Source organism: Coregonus clupeaformis, unplaced genomic scaffold (genome assembly GCF_020615455.1).
Source record: "Coregonus clupeaformis isolate EN_2021a unplaced genomic scaffold, ASM2061545v1 scaf0089, whole genome shotgun sequence".
NCBI classification, from domain to species: Eukaryota; Metazoa; Chordata; class Actinopteri; order Salmoniformes; family Salmonidae; genus Coregonus; species Coregonus clupeaformis.
The window spans coordinates 376,822-404,454 of NW_025533544.1; the positions used below are offsets into that span (position 1 = coordinate 376,822).

At 42.8% G+C, this 27,633-nt stretch overlaps 1 long non-coding RNA gene across 1 annotated transcript in view; it reads right to left on the reverse strand.

Annotated features, from left to right (window-relative positions):
- Window positions 1-5,418: 5,418 nt before the first annotated feature.
- The window catches only part of LOC121554395, a 99,271-nt gene continuing 77,056 nt past the window's right edge, over window positions 5,419-27,633 (reverse strand). The window contains exon 4 of the long non-coding RNA XR_005997682.1: window positions 5,419-5,489. This is a non-coding gene — a long non-coding RNA (uncharacterized LOC121554395). The remainder of the gene's footprint in view (window positions 5,490-27,633) is intronic.

The following is a 27,633-nucleotide window of genomic DNA, read 5'->3' on the forward strand; positions in this document are numbered from 1 at the left end:
TATTTCAGCTTTTATTTCTTTCATCACATTCCCAGTGGGTCAGAAGTTTACATACACTCAATTATTATTTGGTAGCGTTGCCTTTAAATTGTTTTAACTTGGGTCAAACGTTTCGGGTAGCCTTTCACAAGCTTCCCACAATAAGTTGGGTGAATTTTGGCCCATTCCTCCTGACAGAGCTGGTGTAACTGAGTCAGGTTTGTAGGCCTCCTTGCTCGCACACGCTTTTTCAGTTCTGTCCACAAATGTTCTATAGGATTGAGGTCAGGGCTTTGTGATGGCCACTCCAATACCTTGACTTTGTTGTCCTTAAGCCATTTTGCCACAACTTTGGAAGTATGCTTGCATACCCTTTGTTTCTCCAAATATAATGATGGTCATTATGGCCAAACAGTTATATTTTTGTTTCATCGGACCAGAGGACATTTCTCCAAAAAGTATGATCTTTGTCCCCATGTGCAGTTGCAAATCGTAGTCTGGCTTTTTTATGGCGGTTTTGGAGCAGTGGCTTCTTCCTTGCTGAGCGGCCTTTCAGGTTATGTTGATATAGGACTCGTTTTACTGTGGATATAGATACTTTTGTACCCGTTTCCTCCAGCATCTTCACAAGGTCCTTTGCTGTTGTTCTGGGATTGATTTGCACTTTTCGCAGCAAAGTACGTTCATCTCTAGGACACAGAACGCATCTCCTTCCTGAGCGGTATGACGGCTGCGTGGTCCCATGGTGTTTATACTTGCGTATTATTGTTTGTAAAGATGAACGTGGTACCTTCAGGCGTTCGGAAATTGCTCCCAAGGATGAACCAGACTTTGGAGGTCTACAATGTTTTTTTTCTGAGGTCTTGGCTGATTTCTTTTCATTTTCCCATGATGTCAAGCAAAGAGGCACTGAGTTTGAAGGTAGGCCTTGAAATACATCCACATGTACACCTCCAATTGACTCAAATTATGTCAATTAGCCTATCAGAAGCTTCTAAAGCCATGACATCATTTTCTGGAATTTTCCAAGCTATTTAAAGGCACATTCAACTTAGTGTATGTAAACTTCTGACCCACTGGAATTGTGATACAGTTAATTATAAGTGAAATAATCTGTCTGTAAACAATTGTTGGAAAAATTACTTGTGTCATGCACAAAGTAGATGTCCTAACCAACTTGCCAAAACTATAGTTTGTTAACAAGAAATTTGTGGAGTGGTTGAAAAATGAGTTTTAATGACTCCAACCTAAGTGTATGTAAACTTCCGACTTCAACTGTACGTACCCTTTACTTAGTACTTTGTTGAAGCACCTTTGGCAGTGATTACAGCCTTGAGTTTTCTTGGGTTTGACACTACAAGCTTGGCACACCTGTATTCGGGGAGTATCTCCCATTCTTCTCTGCAGTTCTCAAGCTCTATTTTCAGGTCTCTCCAGAGATGTTCGATCGGGTTCAAGTCCGGGCACCGGCAGGGCCACTCAAGGACATTCAGAAACTTGTCCCGAAGCCTGTACTTTGCTCCATTCATCTTTCCCTCGATCCTGACTAGTCTCCCAGTCCCTGCCGCTGAAAAACATCCCCACAGCATGATGCTGCCACCACCATGTTTCACCGTACGGATGGTACCAGGTTTCCTTTAGACGTGACGCTTTGCATTCAAGCCAAAGAGTTCAATCTTGGTTTCATCAGACTAGAGAATATTGTTTCTCATGGTCTGAGAGTCTTTTGGAAAACTCCAAGCGGGCTGTCATTTGCCTTTTACTGAGGAGTGGCTTCCATCTGGCCACTCTACCATAAAGGTCTGACTGGTGGAGTGCTGCAGAGATGGCTGTCATTCTGGAAGGTTCTCCCATCTCCACAGAGGAACTCTGAAGCTCTATCAGAGTGACCATCGAGTTCTTGGTCACCTCCCTGACCAAGGCCCTTCTCCCCCGACTGCTCTGTTTGGCCGATGGACAGCTCTAGGAAGAGTCTTGGTGGTTCCAACCTTCTTCCATTTAAGATTGATGGAGGCCACTGTATTCTTGGGGACTTTCAATGATGCAGAAAGTATTTTGTACCCTTCCCCAGATCTGTGCTTTGACACAATCCTGTCTCGGAGCTCTACGGACAATTCCTTCCACCTCATGGCTTGGTTTTTGCTCTGACATGCACTGTCAACTGTGGGACCTTATATAGACAGGTGTGCCTTTCCAAATCATGTCCAATCATTTGAATTTACCACAGGTGGACTCCAATCAAGTTGTAGAAACATCTCAAGGATGAGCAATGGAAACAGGATGCACCTGAGCTCAATTTCGAGTTTCATAGCAAAGGGTCTTGAACCCGATCGAACATCTCTGGAGAGACCTGAAAATAGCTGTGCAGCGACACTCCTCATCCAACCTGACAGAGTTGGAGAGGATCTGCAGAGAAGAATGGGAGAAACTCCCTAAATACATGCTTGTAGCGTCATACCAAAGAAGACTCAAGGCTGTAATCGCTGCCAAAGGTGCTTCAACAAAGCACGGAGTAAAAGGTCTGAATACTGATGTAAATGTTATATTCCAGTTTTTTTTAAATTGCTTTGTCATTACGGGGTATTGTGTGTAGATTGATGAGGAAAAAAACAATTCAACCCATTTTAGAATAAGGCTGTAACGTAACAAAATGTGGAAATAGTAATGTGGTCTGAATACTTTCTGAATGCACTGATATATATACAGTACCAGTCAAAAGTTTGGACACACCTACTCATTCAAGGGTTTTTATTTATTTGTACTATATTCTACATTGTATAATAATAGTATAAACATAAAAACTATGAAATAAGACATATGGAATCATGTAGTAACCTAAATATATTTTATATTTTATAAATTAAATTAAATTATATTTGAGATTCTTCAAATAGCTACCCTTTGCCTTGATGACAGCTTTGCACACTCTTGGCATTCTCTCAACCAGCTTCACCTGGAATGCTTTTCCAACAGTCTTGAAGGAGTTCTCATATATGCTGAGCACTTGTTGGCTGCTTTACCTTCACTCTGCCGTCCGACTCATCCCAAACTATCTCAATTTGGTTGAGGTCGGGGGGATTGTGGAGGCCAGGTCATCTTATGCAGCACTCCATCACTCTCCTTCTTGGCAAAATAGCCCTTACACAGCCTGGAGGTGTGTTGGGTCATTGTCCTGTTGAAAAACAAATGATAGTCCCACTAAGCCCAAACCAGATGGGATGACGTATCGCTGCAGGATGCTGTGGTAGCCATGCTGGTTAAGTGTGCCTTGAATTCTAAATAAATCACAGACAGTGTCACCAGCAAAGCACCCCCACACCATAGCACCACCTCCTCCATGCTTTACTTTGGGAAATACATGCAGAGATCATCTGTTCACCCACAGCGTCTCACAAAGCCACGGTGGTTGGAACCAAACATCTCCAATTTGGACACCAGACCAAAGGACACATTTCCACCGGTCTAATGTCCATTGCTCATGTTTCCTGGCCCAAGCAGGTCTCTTCATATTATTGGTGTCCTTTAGTAATGGTTTCTTCGCAGCAATTTGACCGTGAAGGCTTGATTCACACAGTCCCCTCTGAACAGTTGATGTTGAGATGTGTCTGTTACTTGAACTCTGAAGCATTTATTTGTGCTGCAATTTCTGAGGCTGGTAACTAATGAACTTATCTTCTGCAGCAGAGTTAACTCTGGGTCTTCCACTCCTGTGGCGGTCCTCATGAGAGCCAGTTTCATCATAGCGCTTGATGGTTTTTCCCGTATTGACTGACCTTCATGTCTTAAAGTAATGATGGACTGTCGTTTCTCTTTGCTTATTTGAGCTGTTCTTGCCATAATATGGACTTGGTCTTTTCCCAAATAGGGCTATCTTCTGTATACCACCCCTATCTTGTCACAACACAACTGATTGGCTCAAATGCATTAAGAAGGAAAGAAATTCCAAAAATTAACTTTTAAGAAGAAGGCACACATGTTAACTGAAATGCATTCCAACCTCAGGAAGCTGGTTGAGAGAATGCCAAGAGTGTGCAAAGCTGTCATCAAGGCAAAGGGTGGCTATTTGAAGAATCTCAAATACAAAATATATTTTGATTTGTTTAACACTTTTTTGGTTACTACATGATTCCATACAATGTACAAAATAGTAAAAAGAAAGAAAAACCCTGGAATGAGTGGGTGTGTCCAAACTCTTGACTGGTAGTGTATACACTTTCTTTTTTTCTTTTCTTTTCTTTTTTTTTGAATATTTCTACAACTTTGACATTACAGATTATTTTGTGTAGATCGTTGAGAAAAAAAAGACAATTAAATCAATTTTAATCCCACTTTGTAACAAAACAAAATACTTTTTGAAGGCACTGGAACTAAGTTGAAAAGGTTAGACTTGAGTGTTCTGTGTGTGTGGGTGCCTGACTACTGTTAATATATGACCTACGGCGCAACCCTAATCTTGCTTAACTCAACCAATCGCAGCAATGCCTGCTGTAAGACTAGGTGTTCAGTTTTAAAAAACTAACAAGGAGGACCAAGGCACTCTTCATATAATAAGAGCGGCAGGTAGCTTAGTGGGTAAGAGCGTTGTGCCAGTAACCGAAAGGTCGCTGGTTCTAATCCCCGAGCCGACTAGGTGAAAAATCTGTCGATGTGCCCCTGAGCAAGGCACTTAACCCTAATTGCTCCTGTAAGTCGCTCTGGATAAGAGCGTCTGCTAAATGACTAAAATGTAAATGTAATAATAAAAAATGCTTTCATTTTTACGGCATGTTCAATGGAACAAAGATCTAAAACTCTGAAGCGTCAAGGATTAGAAAAAGGGGTACAAAAATCTTTGATGAAGGCCATGCTGCCGAAACGCATCAGTTTAAAAAAGTATTATTCCACTGAACATTGGCGTTTTTATTATATGAAGAGTGCCTTGGTCCTCGTTGTTTTTTGGTGACCTATTAACCCCTTCACCAAAGAGCATTTTCTATCTAGAGATACCTACTACCGTGTACCCTAGCAGTGCTCCCATTCCTTGTCTTTACTACATAGTTGTTGAGTTGGTCAGAGAGGGAAAATGTGTAATTTGACCAAAACCATCAACCATCAAGGTGACTACAGCATTTAGATGTATTCTTACCCAATTGGTTGTGGTTAGGAATGTTGGCCTCAACTCCTGTAACAATCCAGAACCCTACATTTTACTGAGCCCTACGTTATACCAGACTCTCAATGCAACAGTACGTGTTTTCTAACCTTGTTTTGCAAGCACCTCAACTACTTAATGTCTTTGACCCAGGTCTGCTGGGTCTTCAAACTTTGCTGAGGTACCCTTGATTTGTGACATGCGTGGATATGGACCAGAAGCTAAGATGGCGCCTCCTGAAGTAGGAGAGGAAGGATATGTGAATGTGTGAGAAGGGAGAATAGAGGTTATATTCATGTCTTACCCTACCACCTTTCTCTGGGTTACAGTTACATCCTCCACTACAGTCCAGACCATTACACGGCTCCTGGCTGGTCCCCTGGGGGAGAGAGAGAGAGAAGAGAGGAGAGAGAGAGAGAGAGAGAGAGAGAGAGAGAGAGAGAGAGAGAGAGAGAGAGAGAGAGAGAGAGAGAGAGAGAGAGAGAGAGAGAGAGAGAGAGAGAGAGAGAGAGAGAGAGAGAGAGAGAGAGAGAGAGAGAGAGAGAGAGAGAGAGAGAGAGAGAGAGAGAGAGAGAGAGAGAGAGAGAGAGAGGAGAGAGAGAGAGAGAGAGAGAGAGAGAGAGAGAGAGAGAGAGAGAGAGAGAGAGAGAGAGAGAGAGAGAGAGAGAGAGAGAGAGAGAGAGAGAGAGAGAGAGAGAGAGAGAGAGAGAGAGAGAGAGAGAGAGAGAGAGAGAGAGAGAGAGAGAGAGAGAGAGAGAGAGAGAGAGAGAGAGAGAGAGAGAGAGAGAGAGAGAGAGAGACTGTTGGTATTACATTCTATACTGTATGCCATTAAGCAGACGCTTTCATCCAAAGCGACTTACAGTAGTGCATGCATCCATTTTCATATGGTTGGTCCCAACGGGAATCGAACACACGACTTTGGCGTTGTAAGCCCCATGCTCATACAACTGAGCCACACAGGACTATTATAACGCCGCTTCAACGGTTCATCAGGTAGCCTACATCAGGCTGCCTGGTAAACAGACACCAGGGTGAACACAGTAGAGACAGGTAACAGTCACAGTGTTCCTGTCACGGTCCTGTCTCAGCATCAGTAGAGACAGGTAACCAGGAGATACAGTAACACAGTCACAGTGTCCCTGTCCTGTCTCAGCATCCTTTAACTGGTACAGAACACATTCTGAAGTAATGGCGTCCTCACGTTGAACATGATGGTCATCAAGAACACCGTCCCTAGCGGTGCCTCATACACAGGGTAGAAAAACAACCAGACACTGTGGTAAATCCTCTGGCAGGGTCAAGGGCACACACACACACACATCAGCTCCCCCATGCAGAAGAGAGGAGAGGTGGAGAGAACAGAGGAGAGGTGGAGAGAACAGAGGAGAGGTGGAGAGAACAGAGGAGAGGTGGAGAGGAGAGGAGAGGAGAGGTGGAGAGGAGAGGACAGAAGAGAGGAGAGGTGGAGAGAAGAGGACAGAGGAGAGGTGGAGAGAAGAGAAGAGGTGGAGAGAACAGAGGAGAGAAGAGAAGCGAAGAGAAGAGAAGAGAATAGCAGAGAAGAGCAGAGGAGAGGTAGAGAGAACAGAGGAGAGGTAGAGAGAACAGAGGAGAGGTAGAGAGAACAGAGGAGAGGAAGAGAGAACAGAACAGAGGAGAGGTGGAGAGAACAGAGGAGAGGAAGAGAGAACAGAACAGAGGAGAGGTGGAGAGAAGAGAGGTGGAGAGAAGAGAAGAGAGGTGGAGAGAAGAGAAGAGAGGTGGAGAGAAGAGAAGAGAGGAGAGGTGGAGGGAAGAGAAGAGAGGAGAGGTGGAGAGAAGAGAGGAGAGGTGGAGGGAAGAGAGGAGAGGGAGAGAGGAGAAACAAGTGAAGGAGGTATTTTCTGCCCTGTGGCCCCTAACATGCATGGAGCCAGAGAGGAAGTAGTGAAACATTGGCATGGATACATACTGCTACACACTGTTCTCAGCTTCTCTCTTTGCATGTCTATTCAATTAGTCACATCTCTGACTGCTGCTCCCATATGTTCTCAGCTTCCTTTAGGTTAGGAGAGGGGGACACTGGGATCTCTAGGATAATATAGGGGGTAAGAGGGAGAAGATAGAGTGAGGGGGAATGTATACATATATAGAAGAGTCCAGCCTGTTTCTGTTGACCAACCCCTCCTCTTTGATTTGTTGATCAGTACGAGAGAGAGAGAGAGAGAGAGAGAGAGAGAGAGAGAGAGAGAGAGAGAGAGAGAGAGAGAGAGAGAGAGAGAGAGAGAGAGAGAGAGAGAGAGAGAGAGAGAGAGAGAGAGAGAGAGATTGGGTACCATGTGAGAGGTGAGGGGATAGGGGTTAAGGGTGTCAGGCCAACGTTATATGGATTAGGCCCAGGGTCCCTGTATTAATAATGGGGATGTGAGAGGTTAGGGTGCCAGGCCAAAGTTATCTGGATTAAGCCCAGGGTCTCAGGGCCCCTGTAAGCAGATCAACATGACGAGGGTCCGTGTCTACTGAACTACAAAGGAACCATGGTGAAACCTCACAGTTTGTTCTCATGGGAGAATGTGAGTTATTGTGGTGTCTGTCTGTAAACTTCTGACTTCAACTGTACACCTGTTCTGAAAGGCCCCAGAGTCTGCAACACCACTAAGCAAGGGGCACCACCAAGCAAGCGGCACCATGAAGACCAAGGAGCTCTCCAAACATGTCAGGAACAAAGTTGTGGAGAAGTACAGATCAGGGTTGGGTTATAAAACAATATCAGAAACTTTGAAAATCCCACGGAGCACCATTAAATCCATTATTGAAAAATTGAAAGAATATGGCACCACAACAAACCTGCCAAGAGAGGGCCGCCCACCAAAACTCATGGACCAGGCAAGGAGGGCATTAATCAGAGAGGCAACAAAGAGACCAACGATAACCCTGAAGGAGCTGCAAAGCTCCACAGCGGAGATTGGAGTATCTGTCCATAGGACCACTTTAAGCCATACACACCACAGAGCTGGGCTTTACGGAAGAGTGGCCAGAAAAAATAAGCAAACACATTTGGTGTTCGCCAAAAGGCATGTGGAAGACTCCCCAAACATATGGAAGAAGGTACTCTGGTCAGATGAGACTAAAATTGAGCTTTTTGGCCATCAAGGAAAACGCTATGTCTGACGCAAACTCAACACCTCTCATCACCCAGAGAACAGCATGGTGGTGGCAGCATCATGCTGTAGGGATGTTTTTCATCGGCAGGGACTGGGAAACTGGTCAGAATTGAAGGAATGATGGATGGCGCTAAATACAGGGAAATTCTTGAGGGAAACCTGTTTCAGTCTTCCAGAGATTTGAGACTGGGACATTGGTTCACCTTCCAGCAGGACAATGACCCTAAGCATACTGCTAAAGCAACACTTGAGTGGTTTAAGGGAACAAAATTAAATGTATTGGAATGGCCTAGTCAAAGCCCAGACCTCAATCCAATTGAGAATCTGTGGTATGACTTAAAGATTGCTGTACGCCAGCGGAACCCATCCAACTTGAAGGAGCTGGAGCAGTTTTGCCTTGAAGAATGGGCAAAAATCCCAGTGGCTAGATGTGCCAAGCTTATAGAGACATACCCCAAGAGACTTGCAGCTGTAATTGCTGCAAAAGGTGGCTCTACAACGTATTGACTTTTGGGGGGGGTGAATAGTTATGCACGCTCAAGTTGTTTGTGTCACAAGAAAAAATATCAGATGCATATGAACCTGCAAGTTGCAGCAAACATAAGCACCAACGCTTGATAAATAGTGCATAAACTATTATAAAGGATTAATTGCATGAAGAAATATTTGTGGAAATATATAAATAAATAAAAACATAACAACAATAGTTATTTGTTTAGAGTTAAGGATATGTTTTATATAATTCTACAAAGTCCTAGAAAAACATAGGCATATAGCCTATTTTCGTTTCCCTTACAATAAAAAAATTACAGTGTAATCCATTTGATCAACTGTATTTGTAGATTCGATTAGTAATAGAGGTATAGTAATTAATAAAGTCCATTTACAGCTTCTTTTGACAAAGTAGAAACTAAAAAGATAATAATATAACCATCCAGGTGTGCAGGTGAAATGATTTGCTGTATTCCTAAACAAAAGCACCAGTGCATGAACACTTTTAAAGGATGAATTGCATAAATAAATAATAATGGTAATATATTCATGACAAGATATAAAAACAGTCATTTGTTGATTGCATCAGACACTGTAGTGTGCCTTTACGCATGAATCAATCTAGTCTTCTCTTTCTGCTTTGGGTCCACAGTCAGCACACAGCTTTGGGGCTTTGTGTGAACAAGCCCCACAAACAAATCGGTTGCACTGCACACAGTTTTCATGGGCCTGGTTTCGTGTGCACCTGCTACAGGTGTCGCATAATCTCTCTGAAGCGGTTGCCATGTCATGGTCCCTCTGAAAAAGTCCACCCCATCCCTATCAGACCAAAATGACTCAATTTCCATGCTCTTTCCGCCGTTTGCCCCACGGACATACAAGAGTGCAATAAATGCTTAGAGTTCATCCATAGACATGTCCCACCTACTGTTTCATTCTCTGTGCGCATGAGCAACAGTGCAATCTCTGATGTGCTGGAACATCTGCATGTCACATAAACTCGTCACTCTTTTCTACCTAAACCCTGGGATCACCGTCGCAGTTGGTTCTGTTCTGGTTTTTCTGCGGCGAGGCTCAGGCATCGGAGGCAGAGGCTCAAAGTCAACATTAGAATCAGATGAAGACTCATCAGCGACATCGATTTCAAGCTCAATATTTGATCCTCCATCCGACTCCAACTCACCTAAATTCTGCAGCATTTGCAATGCTGTCAGTGTGTCCAATCATTTGGTTTGGCTTGCCATTGTGAACTAAACACATTGTATGTTCTACTCAGTGTCTGATTTGACTCTCCGGGGAGAAATTATATAACATTTCCAGCCTTTCATTATAAAATAATTAGACTGACCCCAAAACACCTACAATTCTTCATCAAAATTACACTATTGTTCTAAATTCAATCATCCTCTTCACCCTCCTCATCATTCAGTTCAGTGAAGTCATATGCACCATTATCAGTTTATGTCTGGTTTAAATCGCCCATTCATCCATTGACGACAGAATAGCATATGTTGTATTTTAAGTTTGTTATGTTACTAGTTTTTGCTTAGTAGCCAGATCAATGCTGATACGTGAGTGGCCATGTGCTCATCAAGTTGGAGTCAAGGATATGTTTTGCATTATTCTAAAGGCCTACTGCAACACATGGCATGCTTCGTTTCCCTTACAATAAATTTGATCAGTAATAGAGTTAAAGTATATAAAACAGTCCTGTAACAGCTTATTTTTACGAAGTCAATCTAAACGAGAATGGTATCAACCCGCAAGGCGTGTGGTCAAATTATTAACATGAGCTCCAACACTGATAAATAGGTATAAGAAACTCATCATTACACTATTGTCTTTCTAAATTACATCAACATCTTCACCCTCATCATTCAGTTAGGCCTAATTTAAATTCAATTGTGAAGTAAGGTGGAAAATGATCGCCCATTCATTCATTCATTTGTCATTCATTCAGTGAGGAGAGAGAGAGACGCATTAATGCCTGGCTGGGTACCAAAGTCCTACAGCACATTGTCTTGGCGGGTTAAGTTAGGTATAAGTGTGAAGAAAACAGGTGAAAAGGCTCTATATACTTGTGTTTGTGATTTCAAAATTCGGACAAATTAGCAGTTAAAAATACAAACATTTGGGAAAAGTCAGGGAAAGAGCAGGCCTGATTTGTTTTATTTACAAAATCAAACGTCAGTGGGCGTTAATAGCTGATTCTAAGATTAGTAATTTATCATGTATATGTTTTTGCTCTTTGTTCTTTGTTATAGAGTGGTTTATCCATACATCTCAATTTTGGTTAGAGAACTCTTTGTGTTGTTGTTTGTTTAGTGTGTTCCCAGAAGTGGTTAGATTCTATGGATTTTTCAATTACATTGAGCTGATTTCTGGCGTGCTGTTCCTTCTTTTTCCATAGTGTATTTCTGTATCGTTTTAGTGATTCACCATAGTGAAGGCGTAGGCTCAGGTTTTCTGGGTCTCTATGTTTATGGTTGGATAGGTTTCTCAATTTCTTTCTTAGGTTTTTGCATTCTTCATCAAACCATTTGTCATTGTTGTTCATTTTCTTTGGTTTTCTGCTTGACATTTTTAGATTTCATAGGGAAGCTGAGAGGTCAAATATCCTGTTTAGGTTTTATACTGCCAAGTTTACACCTTCACTATTACAGTGAAACATTTTGTCCAGGAAGTTCTCTAAAAGGGATTGAATTTGTTGTTGCCTAATTGTTTTTTGGTAGATTTCCACACTACTTTCCTTCCATCTATAGCGTATCTTAATATTATTCAGTTCCTTTGGCATTGATGCCTCATGATTGAGTATTGCTCTGTTCATGTAGACTGTGATTTTGCTGTGATCTGATCGGGGTGTCAGTGGGCTGACTGTGAACGCTCTGAGAGACTCTGGGTTGAGGTCAGTGATAAACTAGTCTACAGTACTACTGTCAAGAGATGAGCTATAGGTGTACTTACCATAGGAGTCCCCTCGAAGCCTACCATTGACTATGTACATACCCAGCGTGCGACAGAGCTGCAGGAGTTGTGACCCATTTTTGTTGGTTATGTTGTCGTAGTTGTTTCTAGGGGGGCATATGGTGGATGGAATGCTGTCACCACCAGGTATGTGTTTGTCCCCCTGTGTGCTGAGGGTGTCAGGTTCTTGTCCAGTTCTGGCATTAAGGTCGCCACAGACTAGTACATGTCCCTGGGCCTGGAAATGATGGATTTCCCCCTCCAGGATGGAGAAGCTGTCTTCATTAAAGTATGGGGATTCTAGTGGGGAGATATAGGTAGCACACAGGAGGACATTGTTCTCTATTGAGATCATTTCCTTTTGAATTTCTAGCCAAATGTAAAATGTTCCTGTTTTGATTAATTGAATAGAGTGAGTTAGGTCTGCTTTATACCAAATTAGCATACCCCCTGAGTCCCTTCCCTGTTTCACACCTGGTAGTTTGGTGGATGGGACTACCAGCTCTCTGTAACCTAGAGGGCAACCAGTGGGTCCATCTCCTCTATACCATGTTTCTTGTAGGATGACAATGTCTGTATTTCTGATTTCTTTGATGAAGTCTGGGTTCCTGCTCTTTAGCCCAAAGGCAGATGACCTCAGGCCTTGGATATTTCAGGATGAGATAGTGAAGGCTTTGTGCTCCATAAAGTGTCCAATGTTGTTAGTCATGTGGTTTGGCCTCAGACCAGTAAGTGTGAGCAGAGCCTGCTGAGCATCTGGGGGGGGGCCCGCAGGTCTGGGAGTGTGTCTCGCTGCTCTGGGCGGGGAGTCTGTTGATCTGTTGCTCCTGTGTGAGGTGTTGGGGCTGCGGTTGAGGGCGATGTCATTTAGGGTCCGGGTGAAGGTGGGCACTGCTGACTTGTATAGGTGGACTGGGTCGTAAAGGCTGTACAAGTCCAGGGTGGAGTGGTGGGCTGGGTAGACATTTGCTTTTGAGGCACAGTCACGGGAAATACTTGTGTTTACCTGCTGTATGGTAGCAGGGTGGAAGTCTCTCTCTCGCTCTCTCGCTCTCTCTGTGTCTCTCTCTCAATTCAAATCAATTCAATTCAATTCAATTCAAAGAGGCTTTATTGGTATGGGAAACATATGTTTACATTGCTTTATCTTGGCCAGGTCGCAGTTGTAAATGAGAACTTGTTCTCAACTGGCTTACCTGGTTAAATAAAGGTTAAATAAATAAGTAAATAAAAATAAAGCAAGTAAAATAGATAATAAACAAAAAGTGAGAAGAAAACAACATCAACAAAAAATTATTAGAAGTTAACAGTAAACATTGCACTCAAAAAGATAAAGACTTTTCAAGTGTTATATTATCAACTATGTACTCTGTTTTAGCAATGTGCAAATAGTTGTTGTACGAATAATGGGGGAAGATAAATAAACAGGTAAATATAAATCTCTCCCTCCCTCCTTTGTTGACATTCTAAGGTTAGAACTCTGTCTGACAATCAATTCGGATCTCGGAACTCTCATCTCCCATTCCGCCAGACGGCTATACATCAGCCAGAATGTGGGACTATGAGCTTCCGATCCTTGTCCCATATCTCAGGTCCCTGGGACCACCAGGAAGACTCAGCCAATGCCCATGTTGATACAATGCAGATCAAACAAACGTTTTCCTGCTGCTGCTTATTTTCAAATACCTAGGTTCATCTGTGATGTCATAGTGCTCCATGGCTTCTAGAATCAACACCTAAACGGAGGCCGGGTTTCCCCATAGAATTAGAATAAATCAATACATTTCTATGGTTTTCACTACGTACAGTATATCTCTCCTATCTCTCCATGACCAATGGTAACGCACAGGTTGACATTTATTCAGATGAGTCTTGTCCTGGAGGCAGAAGTGAGAGATTTCCGATAGATGGGCCAGCTGCAAAGTCAGAATATGTCTATATTGTAAAAATTAATGAAAACAAAAATGTGCTTTTTGGTCTGAATTTAAGGTTAGGGTTAATGTTAGGATTAGGTTTAAAATGAGATTGTATGACTATGTGGATTTGTGGCGGTGCCAGCTAGTGACCACTCTGCAGAGCTGCCTCCAGAACAAGATTTATGACGAAAATTGCTAGCCTGCTGGCAACGCTGGCACGGGTTGGCATGGCACCTTGCTCACCGCATTCCACCTACAGCAAGCAATATGAGGTAACAATAAGGCTAGGAAAGGAAGGCGTGAAAGTTCTGAGACTTCACAGAATGTTTTAGTGTACGAATAATAAATACAGACAATGGTGACATACTGTCGCTGTGAGGCTAAATAAACTGAGCTATGACGTTAAAATGACAGAGGGAATTTATGTTACCAATTATTGGAAAGTTCTTTCCATAACTCATTAAAGTGACAACTAGGGTAAGAGAAGAAATAAATTAATCTATTGTTTCTCTATCTCCTCTATCTATGGAAAACACCCCAGACATGTAAATATAAGACACTGATGGGCCAAAAGTTCTGTCAAATAATCCAGTGAGAAATAGCATTCCTCTGTCTCATTGCAGCGAGTGTATTGTGGTGGGCCATACATTCAGATAAGCAATAAATACGTTTATTTTTATTTTATTTTACCTTTATTTAACCAGGTAAGCCAGTTGAGAACAAGTTCTCATTTACAACTGCGACCTGGCCAAGATAAAGCAAAGCAGTGCGATTAAAACAACAACACAGAGTTACACATGGGGTAAAACAAAACATAAAGTCAAAAATACAACATAAAATATATATACACTGTGTGCAAATGTAGCAAGTTATGGAGGTAAGGCAATAAATAGGCCATAGTGCAAAATAATTACAATTTAGTATTAACACTGGAATGATAGATGTGCAAGAGATGATGTGCAAATAGAGATACTGGGGTGCAAATGAGCAAAATAAATAACAATATGGGGATGAGGTAGTTGGGTGGGCTAATTACAGATGGGCTGTGTACAGGTGCAGTGATCTGTAAGGTGCTCTGACAACTGATGCTTAAAGTTAGTGAGGGAGATAAGAGTCTCCAGCTTCAGAGATTTTTGCAATTCGTTCCAGTCATTGGCAGCAGAGAACTGGAAGGAATGGCGGCCAAAGGAGGTGTTGGCTTTGGGGATGACCAGTGAGATATACCTGCTGGAGCACACACTACGGATGGGTGTTGCTATGGTGACCAATGAGCTAAGATAAGGCGGGGATTTGCATAGCAGTGATTTATAGATGGCCTGGAGCCAGTGGGTTTGGCGACGAATATGTAGTGAGGACCAGCCAACAAGAGCGTACAGGTCACAGTGGTGGGTAGTATGTGGGGCTTTGGTGACAAAACGGATAGCACTGTGATAGACTACATCCAATTTGCTGAGTAGAGTGTTGGAGGCTATTTTGTAAATGACATCGCCGAAGTCAAGGATCGGTAGGATAGTCAGTTTTACGAGGGCATGTTTGGCAGCATGAGTGAAGGAGGCTTTGTTGCAAAATAGGAAGCCGATTCTAGATTTAACTTTGGATTGGAGATGCTTAAATGTGAATCTGGAAGGAATGTTTACAGTCTAACCAGACACCTAGGTATTTGTAGTTGTCCACATACTCTAGGTCAGACCCGTCGAGAGTAGTGATTCTAGTCGGGTGGGCGGGTGCCAGCAGCATTCGATTGAAGAGCATGTATTTAGTTTTACTAGCGTTTAAGAGCAGTTGGAGGCTACGGAAGGAGTGTTGTATAGCATTGAAGCTTGTTTGGAGGTTTGTTTACACAGTGTCCAATGAAGGGCCAGATGTATACAAAATGGTGTCGTCTGCGTAGAGGTGGATCTGAGAGTCACCAGCAGCAAGAGCGACATCATTGATATACACAGACAAAAGATTCGGCCCAAGAATTGAACCCTGTGGCACCCCCATAGAGACTGCCATAGGTCCAGACAACAGGCCCTCCGATTTGACACGTTGAACTCTATCTGAGAAGTAGTTGGTGAACCAGGCGAGGCAGTCATTTGAGAAACCAAGGCTATTTAGTCTGCCAATAAGAATGTGGTGGATGACAGAGTCGAAAGCCTTGGCCAGGTCGATGAAGACGGCTGCACAGTACTGTCTATTATTGATCGCGGTTATAATATCGTTTAGGACCTTGAGCGTGGCTGAGGTGCACCCATGACCAGCTCGGAAACCGGATTGCATAGCGGAGGAGGTACGGTGGGATTTGAAATGGTCGGTGATCTGTTTGTTAACTTGGCTTTCAAAAACTTTCGAAAGGCAGGATGGATATAGGAATGTAACAGTTTGGATCTAGAGTGTCACCCCCTTCGGGGGGGTGACCGCGGCAGCTTTCCAATCTCTGGGGATCTCAGACGTTACGAAAGAGAGGTTGAACAGGCTAGTAATTTGAGAATGAAAGGGTCCAGATTGTCTAGCCCAGATGATTTGTAGGGGTCCAGATTTTGCAGCTCTTTCAGAACATCAGCTGTCTGAATTTGTGTGAAGGAGAAGCGGGGGGCATGGGCAAGTTGCAGCGGAGGGTGCAGAGCTGGAGGCCGGGGTAGTGGTAGCCAGGTGGAAAGCATGGCCAGCCGTAGCAAAATGCTTGTTGAAATTCTCAATTATTGTAAATTTATCGGTGGTGATAGTGTTTCCTAGCCTCAGTGCAGTGGGCAGCTGGGAGGAGGTGCTCTTATTCTCCATGGACTTTACAGTGTCCCAAAACTTTTTGGAGTTAGTGCTACAGGATGCACATTTCTGTTTGAAAAAGCTAGCCTTTGCTTTCCTAACTGCTTGTGTATATTGGTTCCTAACTTCCCTGAAAAGTTGCATATCGCAGGGGCTATTCGATGCTAATGCAGTACGCCACAGGATGTTTTTGTGCTGGTAAAGGGCAGTCAAGTCTGAGGAGAACCAGGGGCTATATCTGTTCTTAGTTCTGTATTTTTTGAAAGTAAGTAAAAACATTAGTTTCATATGTTTTAGTTTCATATACTATAAACACTATTAAACATTAGATTGATTACAGAAGATATGAGTGTTTTTACAGACCACACTTTATAATCTAACAGACAATCCAACACAAAACAGATTACAACGTAATACCAACACAGATATTAATGCTATCGCTAATATTTACAATACACATTCAGATAGAGATGTACAAATCCAGTTAGAGTAACTTAGATGCTAACGCTAATATTTACAATACATATTGATATAGAGAGTAGCACTTTCAGTTAGCATAGCTTACACAGCAGGCTAACTGCACCTGGTAGTCACTGGGAAAGTATGTATGAGCCTCTCCAGAATAGCTAAGACATACCAAGAGAGTATTTGGCCTTAGACACAGATCTAGGATCAGCTTAACCCCAGTAAATCCTAGTCTTAAAGCATTAGGGGAGGGTAACGCCAAACTGGCCATAAATCAGTGTCTAAGGGCCTACTTTAACCTGTTCTAAGAAGGCGATAACCACGGCTGTTCAAACTAGCCTCTCACTTATCCCTAATCACACAAAACAAACAAACAAACACACACACACACACACACACTCGCCTCTCCTCTCACTTCTCTTCAATCTCCTAGATGAAAGAGATAGCCCCACTCAAGGCTAGGGGTTAGGGTTACACCACTGATAAGTAGTCTATGGTAATAACACCTTTGTAGTACTCTAAACCTGGCCCTAAGGATGGAGGGAAGGAGGATGTGGGATGGAGGGGTGGAGGTGGATTGGTGGAGGGATAGGGTGGGATGGAGGGGTGGAGGTGGATTGGTGGAGGGATAGGGTGGGATGGAGGTGGATTGGTGGAGGGATAGGGTGTGATGGAGGGGTGGAGGTGGATTGGTGGAGGGATAGGGTGGGATGGAGGAGTGGAGGTGGATTGGTGGAGGGATAGGGTGGGTTGGAGAGATTGAGAAGTGGAGGGGTGGGAGGGGTTATTGGATAGAAAGATGTAGTAACGGAGGGGTGGGGGTTTGAGACAATTAGGCCTCCGAATGTGATGCATATATAAACTTTGTTAGGGGATCTGTTTTTCAGTCAAGCTCAGTCTTACCCCGGGACATGACGGTATAAGGAGAGAGCTGTGGAACATGTTCTATGGAGGGTTTCTAAGATTTCCTCCTTAATGCAAAGGGTGTAATTGTTGCTCTTTTGTAGCACACACACAACAGGGTGTAAGCTGAGGCGTGAGGGTAATGAGGGGTCCCCATGGGGCCAACATTAGGAGATAATAACTAGGCTAAAGATCATACAGTTCACAACAGCTTTTTCCTACTGTACGGTCTGTCAGCATAATGGTAATAGGGATGATGTTTCACAAGATTCACATGTAATAATCTGGGGCCATAGAGTCTAGGATCATATCCCCCCTGTATCCATGTGATCTTATTCATTGTGATCTAAAAGGCAAAACTGATCCTAGATCAGGGGGCAGTTCATACTGTACTGTCTGTGAGCATAACACATAAGGGTTCCCATGGTAATACTTTTGACCAAGGTTAATTGGGCACAAGCCCTTATTATGATGAGTCAGGAGTTTTTCCTGGTTAAGTCACTTGGTCAGGAAGGCATGCTGACGGGAGTGTTTGTGTTTCATTTTCTGTTGTGTGCTGACATCTCTGCCCACGGTTACTGGCTATCTTGCCAAAGAACACCTTGTATTAATTGACTGTATCCCGCCACCCTGCCATGGAACACCTTACATTACCCCAGTCAGTGTATCCCGCTGCCCTGTCAGCCAGGATCTATTTATAACAAATGGATGTTCCGCCTGGAGAGGTGGGAGCTCTGCTTCATCTCCTATTTTACACAGAGGCCAGGGGAGGGGTGGTGGGAGAAAGGACAGTGTGTGTGTTTGTTCGACAGCCAGCCTGGTTGACATACTGATGGATTCCTCAGCTTCGAGGTCCTCTCTCTCTCTCTCTCTCTCTCTCTCTCTCTCTCTCTCTCTCTCTCTCACAGGTGACCTGATTAGCTCTAGTTGAGTCAGTGTTGAGATCTCCATTGAGCACTCTTTCCCTTCACCAGTCTGACTCTCAGATGTATATTTAATTGCAGAAGTTAACACTAGGCTTTATTCAGACAATACTAGGTGTAACCACAGTCTACAATGTGATCCTTCATAGACTACAGATAGACGGGACTGCAGACTGTACTGGAAATCCCTGACTCACCACAGACGTGTGTACACAGTATCAGCTGCATTCAATGTTTGCGTGTGTGAGATATCCCCATCCAAAAATCTAATCAAATGTACTTGTCACATGAGCCGAATATATTGGGTGTAGACTTTACCATGAAATGCTTGCTTACGAACCTTCCCTAATAACGCAGTTTAAAAATAATAATACAAAGAAAAATAAAATACTCAAGAATGGAGCTATATACAGGGAGTACCAGTACCAGATCAATATGGATCTATGTACAGGGAGTACCAGTACCAGATCAATGTGGAGCTATATACAGGGAGTACCAGATCAATATGGAGCTATGTACAGGGAGTACCAGTACCAGATCAATGTGGAGCTATATACAGGGAGTACCAGTACCAGATCAATATGGAGCTATGTACAGGGAGTACCAGTACCAGATCAATGTGGAGCTATATACATGGAGTACCAGTACCAGATCAATATGGAGCTATATACAGGGAGTACCAGTACCAGATCAATATGGAGCTATGTACAGGGAGTACCAGTACCAGATCAATATGGAGCTATGTACAACCACATAAAATTTGCATCCAAGCCGAACTGAAATATTATCAGAAATATGTTGGGTAGTTTTTACAGCTTTTAATTTCCTTAAAACCGGTCCAACTGGAAATATTGCACGGAAAATCATTCCTTTTTTTTATTGTTGAGTGATTGCATGTTCTCCCCGGTCCCTACACGTCTTTGCTGCGCAATAAAAAGCAATAAAGCAATAAAAAGCTAATTAATTACTTAAAATCATACAATGTGATTTTCTGGATTTTTGTTTTAGATTCCGTCTCTCACAGTTGAAGTGTACCTATGATAAAAATGACAGACCTCTACATGCTTTGTAAGTAGGAAAACCTGCAAAATCGGCAGTGTATCAAATACTTGTTCTCCCAACTGTCCATAGATATACATACAGTGGGGGAAAAAAAGTATTTAGTCAACCACCAATTGTGCAAGTTCTCACACTTAAAAAGATGAGAGAGGCCTGTAATTTTCATCATAGGTACACGTCAACTATGACAGACAAAATGAGAAACAAAAATCCAGAAAATCACATTGTACGATTTTTAATGAATTTATTTGCAAATTATGGTGGAAAATAAGTATTTGGTCACCTACAAACAAGCAAGATTTCTGGCTCTCACAGACCTGTAACTTCTTCTTTAAGAGGCTCCTCTGTCCTCCACTCGTTACCTGTATTAATGGCACCTGTTTGAACTTGTTATCAGTATAAAAGACACCTGTCCACAACCTCAAACAGTCACACTCCAAACTCCACTATGGCCAAGACCAAAGAGCTGTCAAAGGACACCAGAAACTAAATTGTAGACCTGCACCAGGCTGGGAAGACTGAATCTGCAATAGGTAAGCAGCTTGGTTTGAAGAAATCAACCGTGGGAGCAATTATTAGGAAATGGAAGACATACAAGACCACTGATAATCTCCCTCGATCTGGGGCTCCACGCAAGATCTCACCCCGTGGGGTCAAAATGATCACAAGAACGGTGAGCAAAAATCCCAGAACCACACGGGGGGACCTAGTGAATGACCTGCAGAGAGCTGGGACCAAAGTAACAAAGCCTACCATCAGTAACACCCTACGCTGCCAGGGACTCAAATCCTGCAGTGCGAGACGTGTCCCTCTGCTTAAGCCAGTACAAGTCCAGGCCCGTCTGAAGTTTGCTAGAGTGCATTTGGATGATCCAGAAGAGGATTGGGATAATGTCATATGGTCAGATGAAACCAAAATATAACTTTTTGGTAAAACCTCAACTCGTCGTGTTTGGAGGACAAAGAATGCTGAGTTGCATCCAAAGAACACCATACCTACTGTGAAGCATGGGGGTGGAAACATCATGCTTTGGGGCTGTTTTTCTGCAAAGGGACCAGGGCGACTGATCCGTGTAAAGGAAAGAATGAATGGGGCCATGTATCGTGAGATTTTGAGTGAAAACCTCCTTCCATCAGCAAGGGCATTGAAGATGAAACGTGGCTGGGTCTTTCAGCATAACAATGATCCCAAACACACCGCCCGGGCAACGAAGGAGTGGCTTCGTAAGAAGCATTTCAAGGTCCTGGAGTGGCCTAGCCAGTCTCCAGATCTCAACCCCATAGAAAATCTTTGGAGGGAGTTGAAAGTCCGTGTTGCCCAGTGACAGCCCCAAAACATCACTGCTCTAGAGGAGATCTGCATGGAGGAATGGGCCAAAATACCAGCAACAGTGTGTGAAAACCTTGTGAAGACTTACAGAAAAAGTTTGATCTGTGTCTTTGCCAACAAAGGGTATATAACAAAGTATTGAGAAACTTTTGTTATTGACCAAATACTTATTTTCCACCATAATTTGCAAATAAATTCATAAAAAATCCTACAATGTGATTTTCTGGAGAAAAAAAATCTCATTTTGTCTGTCATAGTTGACGTGTACCTATGATGAAAATTGCAGGCCTCTCTCATCTTTTTAAGTGGGAGAACTTGCACAATTGGTGGCTGACTAAATACTTTTTCCCCCCACTGTATTTCCCACAGATCACACAGACCCACAAAGAATTTGAAAACAAATCAAGCATTGATAAACTCAGAGCAGGCCATGAGAGACAGAGACACCACCATCAAACACCTGACAGAGAAGTTCACCCTGATGGAGATAGAACTGGTGCTGCTCAGGGAAAAGGTGAGCAAACAGCAGCCAGATAGCAACACCTTAAAGGCCCCACAGCACAGAGAGAGACAACAAGGGCCTCACAGCACAGCTGAGTGACATGCAGCAGGAGAGAGAGAGAGAGAGAGAGCGAGAGAGCCACAACAGACAATTGGCTGACCTTACAACAGAGGTGAGAGCGCTTCAGAGAGAGACCGGGAGAGCTCTAAGACTGAGATGGCTATACTGAGGTCTCTCCAGCTCAACCCGCAATCCTCACCACCAACTCACAAGTCAGCACCCCATCCACATCAACCCCAGCACAGTCCAAGACAAGAGTATTGCTGAGGCTCAGTTCATAACCCCTACCAAACCACCAAAGCCTCAGGACAGCTCTCAGAAAATATAGCCCAATCAAATCACCACAGAGCAAAATAAAAATATATAACTTATTGGAAAGACACCACAACAAAACTTCAATGCTATTTGGTTCTAAACAGACGATCTGACCACTGTGACTGATAGAAAACTGAGGAAAACACTAACTATGCACAGTCTCAGTGAGCACAGCCTGACCATAGAGACTGGTCGTCACATACAAACCTGGCTGCCCAGAGAGGACAGGCTGGGCTCATTCTGCCCCCAGGGAGAGATAGAGACAGATGTATTTTCTGTCAAACTGTGACAGATATTCTGACATATGAAATACCTTCTTCCTCAAAATTATAAAACAATACGAAGAATTAGAAAACCTAAATGAGGAAGACAAATTTAAATACATACTTGGTGAAAAACCAAAATGGAGTGCAATACTTTTGAGAAGGGCCCATAGGGGATCTGGTCCAAAGTAGTACACTATATAAGGAATAGGAGGCTCCCATATTCTCTCTGCATGCAAACTGGTCACTGAGACATGATACAGTGTCTTCAGAAAGTATTTACACCCCTTGACTTTTTCCACATTTTGTTGTGTTACAGCCTGAATTTAAAATTGATCAAATTTAGAATTTTTTTGTCACAAAATACCCCATAATTTTAAAGTGGAATTATGTTTTACATGTATTGATTTGACAAATTAATTAAAAATAAAAAGCTGAAATGTATAAGTATTCAACCCCTTTGTTATGGCAAGCCTAAATAAGGTTAGCAGTAATAATGTGCTTAAGAAGTCACATAATATCTTGCATGAACTATCTTGCATGGAATAATAGTGTTTAACCATATTTTTGAATGACTACCTCATCTCTGTACCCCACACATTAAATTATCTGTAAGGTCCCTGAATCTGTGTTTGAAGTTCACTGCTTGACTGAATCACAAAGACCAGGGATTTTTTCCAAAGCATCGCATAGAAGGGCACATACAGTATTGGTAGATGGGTATAAAAAAAATCAGACATTGAATATCCCTTTGAGCATGGTGAAGTTATTGATTACACTTTGGATGGTGTATCAATACACCCAGTCACTATAAAGATACAGGCGTCCATCCTAATTCAGTTGCCGGAGAGGAAGGAAACCGCTCAGGGATTTCACCGTGTGGCCAATGGTGTCTTTAAAACAGTTCCATAGTTTAATGGCTGTGATAGGAGAAAACTGAGGGTGGATCAACAACATTGTAGTTACGGTACTCCACAATACTAACCTAATTGACAAAGTGAAAAGAAGGAAGCCTGTACAGAATATTCCAAAACATGCATCCTCTTTGCAACAAGGCACTAAAGTAATACTGCAAAAATATATATATCCTGAATACAAAGTGTTTTGTTTGGGGCAAATCCAATACAACACTGTACTCAGTACCACTCTCCATATTTTCAAGCATGGTGGTGGCTGCATCATGTTATGGTTATGGCTGTAATCGTTAAGGACTGGGGAGTTTTTCAGGATAAAAAAGAAACGGAATGGAGCTAAGCACAGGCAAAATCCTAGAGAACAACCTGGTTCAGTCTGCTTTCCACCAGACACTGGGAGATTAATTCACCTTTCAGCAGGACAATAACATAAAACACAACGCCAAATCTACAATGGAGTTGCTTACCAAGAAGATAGTGGATGTTCCTGACTGGCCGAGTTACAGTTTTGACTTAAATATGCTTGAAAATCTATGGCAAGACCAGAAAATTGTTGTCTAGCAATAATCAACAACCAATTTGACAGAGCTTGAAGAATTTTGAAAAGAATAATGGCTAAATGTTGTACAATCCAGGTGTGGAAAGCTCTTAGAGACTTACCCAGAAAGATACACAGCTGTAATCGCTGCCAAAGATGATTCTAACATGTATTGACTGATGGGGTTGAATACTTATGTAATCATGATATATTAGTGTTTTATTTTTCATAAATGTTTTACAAATGTTAGAATTGTTCTTCCACTTTGACATTACAGAGTATTTTGTGTCGATCGTTAAGGCACTGTATGTAGCAGGGTTAGCGCTTCTAGCTAGCTAGCCCAAGCGAAATACATGAGGTCTCTATGGTAAACTGAGAAATGCTACGTAGAGGAGTTAGCACTTCCAGATACCTTTAGACAAATTATTCAATGCATAGACACATATAGAGAGTGTAACCAGTGGCTAGCTATGTGGCATGAGAGCAATGGTGAAACAGATATTTCTGAATCACTTTGGCCACTGTGTATCAGTGTATGTTCTAGCCACTTGAATGTAAAGTGTTGACCGACCTGGTTCCACAATCAGTTGGCATGTTAAGAAAACGTATTTTAGTCCTACTAGACAGACACAGAGATGGAGACGGAGACGGACACGGAGACAGAGACAAACACACACAGACTCACACACACACACAGACACAGACAGACAGAGACATAGAGACACAGGCACACACACACACACACACGGCTGTCTGAGAAAAACATGGGATGAGTAGCAGTAAACTATATACCATCCCTCGATCTATACCTAGAATATTTGTAATAGGAGCACATGTCATGATCTGGAATGGCACCGTGTGTCGCTCTGTGTGTCGCTCTGTGTGTGTGTGTCTACCTTTTACCGTGTCATACATGTTTAATAAAATCATAAAATCTGGACTTTCTAATGTTAGCACACATCCACCTGTCTAGAAATGGCAGCGATATTTGGATTTTATAACTAGAAGAGATGGAGTAAAAAGCATATTTTATAACTTTCATTCGACTCAAAGGACGATATCAGATCTGTGAGTCCAGATATAACTCAGACAATATGACATCACAGTGGAGGAAGGCTGAGGGATGTATAGTCCTAGAAATGTACTGCATAGAACAGACAGATTGTTCTACATCAGGGGTATTCAACTCTTACCCTACGAGGTCCGGAGCCTGCTGGTTTTCTATTCTACCTGATAATTAATTGCACCCACCTGCTGTCCCAGGTATAAATCAGTCCCTGATTAGAGGGGAACAATGAAAAAACACAGTGGAACTGGCTTCAAGGTCCAGAGTTGAGTTTGAGGGTTCTATGGTATGGTGTGGAGTAGAGGATCTGGACAGGTTTAGGTGATACGTTTCTATCTGCAATGATCTGAACATGGGAGGGAATTTATCAACTTTCACACTGACGGTGTAAACATCTGCATGTGTGTGTGTGTACCACAACTTTCCACTAACCCTAGATCTGACCCATCCTCCACACCTCCTCCCATCCTCCACTCATCCCACTCTTTCCTCTCCTCTTTTCTCTGTCTTCTCTCACAGACCTGACCAGGTGTGCTACTCTGACACCGGGGTCAAAGGTCTTGAATCAAAGCCGCCCATAAAGCCGGGAATTGTGGGAGGTCACTAAGACAGACGGATGATGGGACTCAGGAAGTGGATGGCTCTCCAAACCAGGTGTGTGTCACTCAGGTAAAGTGAGTACCTGTGTGTGTGTGTGTGTGTGTGTGTGTGTGTGTGTGTGTGTGTGTGTGTGTGTGTGTGTGTGTGTGTGTGTGTGTGTGTGTGTGTGTGTGTGTGTGTGTGTGTGTGTGTGTTCCTTTATAGACCGAACAGGCACCTGGTTTTGATTCCACCATGTTAGGACTGTTTGTCACATTCAATCTGCAGATGTACTGTATTTCTTCCACTATGTCTATTAGAATAAAGGCTAAGCCAGCAGGCAAAACCTACCAGCTCTCACAGTCTAACGTCAGAATTCATCCATGTTTCTCAAACGTCAAATTTCGAAGTTGTTCCAAATGTCAAATTTCGAAGTGTTTAAGGTTAACCTGAGTTCAGAAAATGTCAGGTAAACAAACAAAAAGAATGAGCACATAATCTTTCCCCCTGATTTGTGTTCAGGGTTCTGTCATCCCTCTCTCTATCCATCACTTCTGGTTGTTATCTCGCTCTCACAGGAGGTTGGTTACACCTTAAATTATAGAGGACAGGCTCGTGGTAATGACTGGAGCGGAATTAGTGAAATGGTATCAAATACATCAACACACATGGTTTTTGTGTTTGATGCCATTCCATTTGCTCTGTTCCGGACATTATTATTAGCCGTTCACCCCTCAGCAGCCTCCACAGCTTGCTTTCTCTCTCTATCTCCATCTCTATCTCTCATGGGAGTGTGTACAGTTGAGACAGATTAGATGGAGATGAGTTGAGGGCCAAGGTGTGTATGAAGGACAGCTCTTGGCCCCTACTCGGCATACTCCTACACACACACACACACACACAGCCAACACACACTCACCTAGCCAACACACAAACACGCATACACACACAGCCAACACGTGAGCGGGGAGGGCGAGAACACCTGGAGATTCTCAAGGGGTTGTCTTGTCATTCAATAGTTATAATGACCGCTGATACACTGATTGTGTGTTCTTTTAATGTTTCTGTATGTATTCATGTGACTGATGAAGCAGCTGTGTGTGTGAGGCCCCTCTCTCTATATGGACGGGGGGCGACTTCGCTGAAACACGGAATTTGTGTGCAGTTTGTACAGTATGTGTGGCATTTGTCCCCTGTAGGCAAGGGGACAGGGTCAGGAACCTTTAAGGGCCTCACACATCGCACCGAACGCGGCTCTATCGAGGATTTATCGCGCTGTGTTTTAGATACCACAAATTTCTCTCTCTCTCTCTACCTCTCTACCGCTCTGAATTCCTCTGTAATTACCCTCTAACTCTTAGTTCTGAGAACAGCTGTTGAAATTAACTTAATTGCCTGAATTCCTTCTCTGACACGCACACAATCATACACACACACCCTAAAAGAAGACCTTGGAAGTAGTCAACCACTCAGCCTTGTTAAAATACTCCAAACCATGACGAAGAAAGATTTTAATTCACTCTCCGTGATTCCATACTGCCAGTGCCAGCCCATAGACAGTATAGCTAGCTAATGTTAGCATATTTGCTAGCTAGCACAACATAGCCAGCTAGCTAGCTAGCTAGCGAAGGACACTGCAATAACTCCACAGCTAACACAGGCAGCTGTTTCATGGAAACAAACTAATCCATTGTGATTTAATTATAATGTCAATATCAGCTAGTGGATAGCTAGCTTGGAGGAAGTATGTAGGGTTGTGTGCATTGCGTCTGTGCACTTACAGCAACTTGCAAAAGTATTCATCCCCCTTGGCGTTTTTCCTATTTTGTTGCATTACAACCTGTAATTTAAATGGATTTTTATTTGAATTTCATGTAATGGACATACACAAAATAGTCCAAATTGTTGAAGTGAAATGAAAAAAAATAACTTGTTTCAGAAAATTCTAAAAAATAAATAACGGAAAAGTGGTGCGTGCATATGTATGAAGCCCCTAAATAAGATCTGGTGCAACTAATTACCTTCAGAAGTAACATAATTAGTTAAATAAAGTCCACCTGTGTGCAATCTAAATGTCACATGATCTGTCACACATGATCTCAGTATATATACACCTGTTCTGAAAGGCCCCAGAGTCTGCAACACCACTAAGTAAGGGGCACTACCAAGCAAGCAGCACCATGAAGACCAAGGAGCTCTCCAAACAGGTCAGGGACAAAGTTGTGGAGAAGTACAGATCAGGGTTGGGTTATAAAATAATTTCAGAAACTTAGAACATCACACGGAGCACCATTAAATCCATTATTAAAAAATTGAAAGAATATGGCACCACAACAAACCT